This window comes from Rattus norvegicus, chromosome 9 (genome assembly GCF_021556685.1).
Source record: "Rattus norvegicus strain SHRSP/BbbUtx chromosome 9, alternate assembly SHRSP_T2T, whole genome shotgun sequence".
Lineage (NCBI taxonomy): Eukaryota > Metazoa > Chordata > Mammalia > Rodentia > Muridae > Rattus > Rattus norvegicus.
In genome coordinates, this window is record NC_141542.1 from 23,621,294 (window position 1) to 23,631,142 (window position 9,849).

General features: G+C 40.6%; 2 protein-coding genes across 2 annotated transcripts in view; both read left to right on the forward strand.

The window, feature by feature from the left end:
* LOC148003534 (disks large homolog 5-like) overlaps positions 1–9,849 on the forward strand; it is a 446,357-nt gene that overhangs the window by 184,200 nt on the left and 252,308 nt on the right. The gene's annotated exons all lie outside the window — the stretch shown is intronic.
* The window catches only part of Rcn1-ps7 (reticulocalbin 1, pseudogene 7), a 102,010-nt gene that overhangs the window by 27,624 nt on the left and 64,537 nt on the right, over positions 1–9,849 (forward strand). The window lies entirely within an intron of this gene.

Consider the following 9,849-nt stretch of genomic DNA (forward strand, 5'->3'; position numbering starts at 1 on the left):
AGTATAGAATATATAAAATAATATACTAGTAAACTAACTCTAACTACCGGAACCCTTATGAGAGTCATTGTGTGCAAGGAACAGAACGCTAGTGGAATTAGTGTGCTAAGAGTTACCTTGATTCTTTCTGGCCACTGCCTGGCAGTTTTGCCTATGTCATTTATCATTAGAGTGTCACAGGAAAATGCAATTAGCTGATCTCGGAGCTTTGGACTCTGAAGTATAAACGTAAAGAATTAAAGTTTAAATAATGATAAGTTTACAATTATTATTTGGTCTCTGAAGTATAAAAGTAAAGGGTTAAAGTTTAAATAATGATAAGTTTACAATTATTATTATTATATTGGCCACTGGCCTGGGTATAGGGCAAGCCTGAAACTTTGGGGAACAGTTGTAATTCTTAGTTCTTGGTGAGATGTAGTCATTCTTTGCATTTGATTTGGCAATGATTACACAATGTCTTTTTTCTACCTGTTTTGGATTATTAATAAAGGACTGGGGCAAGAGAAAGGCTACGGAACATGTGAAGAGTAAATGAGAGAGAACATGAGCTAGTGAATGAGACAGTAAATGACAGAGCAAATGTAAGAACAAATGTGAGAGCGAATGAGAGAGCATGAGAAGAGCATGTGAAGAGTGAGTGGAGAGAGAATGTGAAGAGTGAATGAGGGAGCTAATGAGAGAGCGAGTCTGAGAACAAATGTGAGACCCAGGGAGAGAGCATGAGGAGAGCATGTGAGAATGAGTGAGGTGAGAATGTGAGGTGTGTATGAAGATTTTGTGTGTGAGTGACAGGAGAGTGCATGTGGTGTGTGTGAGATATGTATGAGGTGTGTATGAAGAGTGTGTGTGTGCGTGACAGGAGAGTGCATGTGGTGTGTGTGAGATATGTATGAGGTGTGTATGAAGATTGTGTGTGTGAGTGACAGGAGAGTGCATGTGGTGTGTGTGAGATATGTGTGAGGTGTGTATAAAGAGTGTGTGTGTGCGTGAAAGGATAATGAAAAGACGTGTGCATGATTGTGGGAGTTTGAGAAAAGAAAACTGCAATAAAAAAGGCAGAGTGCACAAAAGAATGCAGAGTGTGTGCACCCTCAAGCTGAGAGAGAGAGAGAGAGAGAGAGAGAGAGAGAGAGAGAGAGAGAGAGAGAGAGAGAGAGAATAACTTTAAGCCTTGAAGTTGCCTATCAGTTTGTACCCAAAGAGGAGTCTGTGGATATGTATTAAGCGCCTTCCAGATAACCCTGCTTCCAGGTGAGAACTCTGATCCTGTGACCGAGGGCCAGGAAAGTCTGACAGAATGGCTGTTCCCCTGAGCGCAAAGGATAAAATATTTGGCCTGGACCTCCTAATTTATCTTTTCACCTGAAGCCTTATTATTAAATTTTCTTACTGGAATAGGACTACGATCCTGGTGAGCTTCTTGTCTCTTGGATACTTAATCATTTCTTCGTTGTCACAGATTGTTTGAGCTTACTCCAGTCACTGGGAGTTATTCACACCTTCAAATTTGCTGAAATTTTCAGATTTCTACCATTTGTGGCAAACTGAGTAAAAAAGCAATGAATGTTGAGCACTTCCCTGGGGTCCAGTGCATATGGAGCTACGGGTGTATGGATATGGTAAATCCCTAGGAGTTACTCTAAGAAAGTAGGACTGTGCTCTCAGGCCCCTGTGTGACCTCACTTCACTTTGCCAGCTTTGTGGGTTTCTACACTGCTGGTCTGAGAAGAACTGAAAACTAATGAAATAGATGTGTAGCCTCCCATTACCTTTGTCATTGTCAGGATATTAGTAGGAGAGGTTTGATTGAAATATTCTCTCAAAAATATTAACAAAACCACTGCCTCTTGTGTACAATCTGGATGAAGTACCAAGTTCACAGACAGTTCTTCACAAACTTCTCAAAGCCAGCAAACTGGAGCATGAAGAAAGCCAAGTCCAAGGCATTCAAAACCAGCATCCTCAACAATGCCCCCAGGTAAGGCTTTGGTAAAAGACGGGAGGTACTGAGACAGTTGGCCCTCATACACTCAGAGAAGACTGTGCCAGGAGAATTGGGGAAGGATTGTGGGAGAGAGTAATTAAGTATCAGTAGTCAGTGAGCAGAACGTAAAGTGAAAAAGAAAAAATATTTAAATAGAAATAAAATAAAGTTCTTTAACAAAATGGGGCACAATGTATTGCTGAACTAACTCTACTGTGTTTACACTTGCACATGCTTTATATCTAGAGAGACTAGATGTGATAAAGTAGGATGCCCTTGTCGTTTACATATACTATGTACACTGCAAAGATAAATGAAGTGGATAACATGCAGATCACAGATCCATTGTTCCCTCACATCTATGTGGCTCTGCTTCCCTTTATCAGGACTGTGGAGGCCTCTGCTCATCCAGGTCTCAGGGCTCAAGCAAAATGCAGTCCCCTATGATCTCTGGCCAAGTGCTCTTGTGTTCCCAAAATTACTCTGCCTCAGGCTGCAGAGGCACTGAAGGGCCAGCCTTCACCTTCAAGGTGCAACCACTCTTTCAGTCTTTCCAGGCTCTCTGTTACTCAACTGAAGGTTTCAGCAGAGGCCTTTCATCTCAATAACAGAAGCTTACCTAATCCAAAACATTGGGAAGCCATCCTACACTCCTGATTGCCTGCTTACCTGAGACCAAACAACACAGCTCTCTTCCTTATGCCTGTTTCCCTGATTTGAAAGTAAATATTGTGTTCATCTGTGGCATTGGTGGTAAGAATAAAATCCTTAACATGAATAAGAGGACCACGCAGAGCATGGCTTTACATTCTATATACAAATTGAATAGCTAGAGGGAATTACCAAAGAAAACAATAAGAATCCTAACAACAATTACAGAAATTATGAAATGAAATAAAACAAAAACAAAAGCAAAAACAAAAATACCTTGTGGGTGCTGGCATTAAAGACATGTATTAACTCTGACCAGCTTTTAGGTATTTCCAATAAAAAGCAAGCAAACAAACAAACAAACAGCCTTATTACAGTTGCAGCAGGTGCAGGAGAGAAAGCTGGGAGATATCCTGTGCTGCTGCCCCCATGCTGTGATTCTGCAGCAAAAATTCCTTGGGAATAGGAACCTGTATGCAGTGGGATCCCGTGCTGGACCTGTCATCTCAAAAATGGGGGGTTCTCTAATCCAAAACATTGGAATCCAGTTTACTTCAGGCCAGGAATGAAGTCAGCCATCATTAGGGAAAGAGCAAGGGAAAAATTACATAGGAAAAAAATATGTGCCTTAATCAGAAAAGATCCTCAACTTCTAAGGCCTCCACAATCTCCACCCCTCTCTTCTGAGCTGTGCATGGAGATGTTGTATAACTCCAGATGGTAGGAAAAGGCAGAGTTCTTCCCAGAAAAGTCATACATGATTTTCACCCTGATATCTGTGAGGTGAGGTGGCATCGTATCACAGAGTCAGCTCACCCGGGATAAGGACACAGAAGCCACAGATGACAATGCCAAATGGACTCCCTCCTGAACTTATGGACCCATTAAAATTGAGGTTTAGCCTAACCTTAGGCCATTCCGCTCCCTGCCCATCCACCTGATTTTTATGTTTGCTATGAGTAAAAGATCAGAGTGGAGCCCCAAATATCCTCATGATAGGACTTGGAAATTCAGGAAGAATGATAATGGAGAAGGGATGGCTATGTGGTTACAATGTGGTAACTGGGTTCTGACCAGGAAACTCGTCCTTAGCCAATGGAGACTTAAAGCCAGGCCTCCTGCTTGTTCCAGTGCAGGCTAAGACTTCAGGGTCAGGCCAGCTCCTGAGCCCCACACAGGGCTGCCTGCATACCCTTGTGACTGCATTAGAGCCAGAGTGCTCTCCGCCCCATCCTCTTCTCTCCTCTTTGTCACAGCCTTGGTCCCCAAGAGCACTTGTCAAACACCTTTATACATCTATGTCAATCTCAAAGTCAGATTCCCAGAGAATCAATCCCCATAGCTGACCATAAATGAGTATTCTTTGTGTGTGTGTATATATAATGTTGTAGAACACAGAATAGGGATTCTTGGTGAAAGCTTCGTGGACATGTGTCTTTGCACTGGGATCTTTCCACATGACTTAGATATCCTTGCCATGAGGTCATTACCAGTCACCTTGCGGTTTCAGTTTCGTTTTTCTTTTGGATGCTATCGCAGTTTGATGTAAGATCCAAGGCTGAACTTCCATACTGGGCTATGGTTTCAGACTTGCTTTACAGCCATATGGCCCTCGGGTTGTTTCCTTTTGATCCTAGAGGTTGATTAATCTTTCCAGCAAGGCTTCCAGTACTTGATAGGTACATGCTGTCAGAGCAGAGTTATACAGAATCCATATGCTGGCCTTCCTCTGATGGTGCTTACCTTTGCCAAGTCCTTAAACAGGGCAGGGCTTGGAAAAAAAAACACTGCAGGGAAAGAAATCATGTATGTGGGTCTACCCCTGGCTCCTTGAGAAATGAAAGAGGAATATGGTCTTGGCTTACTGGAAGTCTTATCCCAAGACTAGGGAAGGGGACTCCAGAGAGCACTAAGCCTTCTCCTCATCCATCATAGTCTGTATAGCCTGTGGCTTTCATGTGGTCAGTGTGATGACCTTAAAATGTTCTAGGCATTTCTGCCATTTTATGTCTCTATACCTAGACATGACCTCAGGTGTACAGTCACATTGGAAACATAAAAAGCCTTGCATCTGAACTGTGAAATTCAATGTGTGTTATATTTAAAATACCACAATAATTGAGTGGCCACTGCTACAGTAAATATTATTAGGGGGTTTCTACCCCACCGTAGATCATTTAGTTCCCAAAAAAAGACACAAAACTTTTAGATTTAGAATAAGCCTTAAAGTACTAGGGCTGGGCAGACATCAACCCTCTGTGCTATTTTTTCTGCTTCCCTGTCCATAACCCCGAGGTATTGCTTGCCATGCTCTGCCTGGGTCACTCCTGTTCTGACAGGCTGGCCCTCATGGTAATACACTCACGATCCACCTACCCTATGGGGTGCTGTCTCCTTCCTTCTCCTCCATGTCTTTTCCCTCTCCTTGTGGACCCTGCCTGAGCCCCCAGGCCCAGGGAAACTTTGCTCTGTACTCTCTCTTCTGCCCAGTGCATGTTGTAGGGATTTTATTAGCCAATCAGGGATAACTTAGGAGGCAAAAAAAAAAAAAAGAAAGAAAGAAAGAAAGAAAGAAAGAAAGAAAGAAAGAAAGAAAGAAAATCTGGTATACATGAGGATCTCCTTGTCTTGGAGCAACCAGACCTTAGGGTACAGAATTTACCATTTGAATATACAGCAGCAGCAGACACATTATAGGCCGATCTACTTTGTAGTTGGACTCAAAGCTTGGCTCTCACACCCATTGGATGTTCAACCCTGGAGAAGTTATTTTACCTTTGTGTGACTCAATTCCCTTATCTGCACAGTGAGGATGATAACGAGTGTTAATTCACAGAGTTGTCTTGGGGACTGACGAGTTAATATATCTAGTATTTAAACATTAAACACCATCTACTTTGCATAATTAATAAAAGTCTGTGGAAAGGGCAAAGTCATGAAGCCAGAAGAACATTTGATTAGGAAATGGGGCCGTACAACTACATCTAATAACAAATTTAGAATCAGGGAATGGTGGAAGACTAAGGCCAGAGAATTGGGAAATCAAGGCCAGCCTGGGCTGCATAATAAGATCCTATCTCAAAATATCAAGACAAGTCAAGTTCGTAGTAATAATAAATCAAGAAATAGCCATTGTAAAGAATTTACAAAAAGCAAAGCAGTGGAGCAGAGGGACGCTGTGTGTCAAGTCCCTCTGCTGTCCATCTCTGGGACCAAGTATGCATCAGATCAGTGACAGGAACGGGGTGCTGAGAGCCTGGAGCAAAGGGATGCTGGCTGCATGGCCACATTTGAACAGCACTAAAGCAGGACTAAATGCTAAGAAAAAAAGCCATATGCCAACCATGTAAATTTTAATGTCCTCCAGAAAGGCAAAACCACAATAATTTTACTGTTTCTCAAGCTGCTTGTGTCACCAAACTTCTAATATTGGTAAGGATGTGAAAAACTCTTCTGATGCAAACCAGTTGCCAATAAGAAGAGCAACCAGTGTCCTGACCAAGGTGACCTGGATGCTGTCAAATAGGCCGAGGCAGCCTGGACAGCCATGAGAGTATGTTTAACACACAGATATCTGTCATTTCAAAAGGGGGAAAATGAAGCCTGACTTTCCCCCCTCCCCACTTTATGCAAAACCAAGAATACTTCTGCATTGGGACTTACAAATAAAAATATGCCAAGAAACTTCATAGAATATGCATTTCTCTTGTGTGTGCTCCTGAGTGTGTGTTTTGTGTGTGTTTTGTGTGTGTGTCTCTGTGTGTGTGTGTGTGTGTGTGTGTGTGTGTGCACAAATGCTTCAATTATCTGCTATGGTGAATACAATCCCCAACTCAATTATGAAGGTTAGTATTAAGCTGTGAGTAGTATGTGGAGAGTGGTCACAAAGAATAATTAGGAGTCCTCTTCTGTTAAGTTGTCTGAGACTCCCAAATGCTGCATGCTGTGAGTGGGCCTCACATCTCAGCACACTAATTCTATTAAGTACAATTCCCGTGTGTTTTCTTAAAAAATTTTCTGTGAAAACCTTTAATAATTTTTTCTCCCATTCATTTTTTTGTGTTGGTGACAAGGGTCTTTGTTCTTTTTTCTTTTTTTTTTTTTTCTTGCTTATTTTAGGTCCACAGGATTTTCTGTAGCTTTTGAGGAAGTCCTAGGCTTAGGACACTGGATCCATATACTTTAGGGAATTAGCCAGTTCACTGAGCACATTTTTTGTTTGTTTGGTTTCTGTTTTTCTTTTGAGATCTCACTGTGGGAACAGAGGAAGTCCTGAGGAACTGCAGCCCTAAGTGGATGTGTGTTGTAAACATGATATGACCATGCCATGGACCCAAAGCCATTTATCCATGGGGAAAAGGCAAAGGCCCCCATACCCCTTGAGGCTCAGAGACATGACAAAGCCTTCTCAGGATGGTGTTGATAGTGTGTGCAGAAAAAGTCTACTCTACCTTTCTCTCTGGCCCCATTTGGATATTTACAGCCTGAAGACTGCTTCCTGCAGAGACTGGTCCTACTGAGATTAGCTAAATCTGCCCCTTGTCAGTTACATATGCATAGTCCTCCCCTCCTTGTTTATCTGCATGTAATGCCCACCTCCTTGCTGCCCTGTGCAACAGCCCTGCTTCCTGCCAACTCTATATAATAAACATGGTGAGCTTCTGGGATGCTGCAGCCCATGGACCCAGCCTTCCCCATGTATGTATGTCCAATGTCAATCTTCATTTCCTACTCACCCACATCAGGCCCAAGTCCCTGGAGCCACACAAAGGACTTGGCAATCTCAGTCTGCTCCACTTTGAAGGAAGTGCTTTCTACACTGAAATCTAAAGCACACAGTGGGTTCAGCTCCCTCTCAAGTGTCTTTGGTGAGGGTTGGGATGGGTGTGAGACCAGTTGCATTCTGACTATTGCAGAAGAGTAAGGATTCACAGTTTGCTTTTGGTGAAGGTGAGCTCCCCAAGAGGCTATCATTGCCAACGTTTTTCCAAGTCACTTCTAGGACGTCAACTGACTCCTAGGTGAGTCTTTGGTTACACTGCTTCAGTTTTCTGTGGCTACACTGTCCAAATAGCACCCACTGGTCACACATGGCTATTTGAGATGAACTAAACTTAGAACTAAAATCTGCCTCTTTAGTCACAGCAGGCAAACCAGGAGGCAAACAGCCAGCCAGAATCCATAGCCAGAAACACAGCAGATATAGAATATTTCTATCATCTAGAAATTTCTCCTGGACAGAAGTGGTCTAGGTTCTTGGTGTCTGGTTTTTCCTTCAGGGAGAATTACTTGCCGTACTAATATCCAACGGTTTATTTTTAAAGCGACTTTAACAAAATATGACTTACTCATCCCCAAATTAATCCAGTTTAAGTCTACAGTGCAATGGTTCCCCATAAATCTACCCGAGTTCGCTGCTAGACCACAGAACAAAAGAACGAGTGTGTATGCAGTTATGTAAAATGGTATGCAACAGTATTGACCACTGCATAATTATACTGCACTACTTTTGAATTCTTCAAAATTCAGGCCTTTTATTGATAGTTGTACAAAAATAAATTATCCTAGAGTTGAGAAAATATTATACAGTATTTCATCTGGGCTTTTTTTTCATTGAGACTTTAATATTTTTGCATCTTTTGCTAGTATCGTTAGATTCTTTGTAAGAGTTTTATTTTTTGGAGTTTTTTTTCTTTTTGTTTTTTGTTTTTTTTTTTTTTTTGTTTGTTTTTTGCCAATCTGGTCAGTATTTGATGCCATTTCAATGTTCTCAGGATTTTGATGAAAATAATACTACAATGATAAAGTGATACTCATTTTCTTGAGCCATTTACATATGTATATACACACATATATGGGAAGTTATATATACATATTTCTATGCTATACTGTGTAGAATGCAATTCTATTATACGTCAACATATACATTTTGCTCAATATGATTTCTGTGAATGTTATCAGTCATGGGGAAATATTAAGAGCCTGCATAAACATGGACAATATTTGCAGAATGCACATAAAATTGAAGATGGTATATAAGCAAAAATGTGAAGTATATCACTTACACTTTCATATCGAATGCACTTTAAAATTTTTAATAGATTAAAAAATTTAAATCATCTTTACCCAGTTTCTTGGTTTTTTTCGAAATGTGTCTCCTGGATGATTTGAATTATATATGCTGCTTAAGATCCTTTTAACAACAGTGACCTAATGCCTTAAATGTGTTTCTGATATTTCCATTCACTTGATCACTGTTCAATAATTGTACCATGTTGATAACTGTACTTTCTTTTTTATCACTTTAAGAATGTAACTTTCATGTGTGAGTATACACTTTTGATCCTAACACTTTGAAGGCATAAGCAGGTGGATCTGTTTTTTTGAGGTCAACCTGGTCGATATAGGAAAACCCTATCTTAAAAAAAAATCAATCAATAAATAAGCAAATAAATAAAAAGAATTTAAAACATTTCTAATTAATATGAACACAACCACATCTTTAATAACAATTGATTTTTATTGCTGATAATTCATATAATCAATTTACAAAATGTTACATAGTGTCATATGGGAATTCAATTTCATTGTAAAATAAACCTGCTTTCCTCTTTTAATTGGTTGCTCTTAGTTAACATTTTTATACGCATATATAATTTATTCTGATCATTCTCTCCCCCACATCGTCTCATCCCCTCCCCTATGACTTCAACATATACAGTCTTCTAAATTTAGGCTTTCCAATGTCTGATTTCTCTTTTAATTATTATACATTACTTTACTTTTCCATCTATAGTTTATGATATCTTAATAAGAAACCCATTCTGTCATTAGCACTCTCTGTGTTTGGTAGGAGACATTCACATTCTTCAGTAGCTTGTCATCAGTGCACGAAATGACATCGACGTCTCTCTCTCTCTGTTTCTGTCTCTCTCTATCTCTGTCTCTCTGTCTGTGTCTCCCTCTCTCTGTCTCCCTCTCTGTCTCTTCTATCTCTCTGTCTCTCTGTCTCTCTCTCCATCCCCTCCACAACTGTTTTGTTTTCTAATATAAGGTCTCACACTTTAGTCTTGAAATCAAGGCAATCCACCTACCTCAGCCTTGTGAGTGTAGGGATTCCAGGCATACAACATCTTGCCCAGTGAATTTTGTGACTCTCGTACATCCCTTTACCATTTCTGAATTATTTTTAATATTGCTGTGACCCTTTT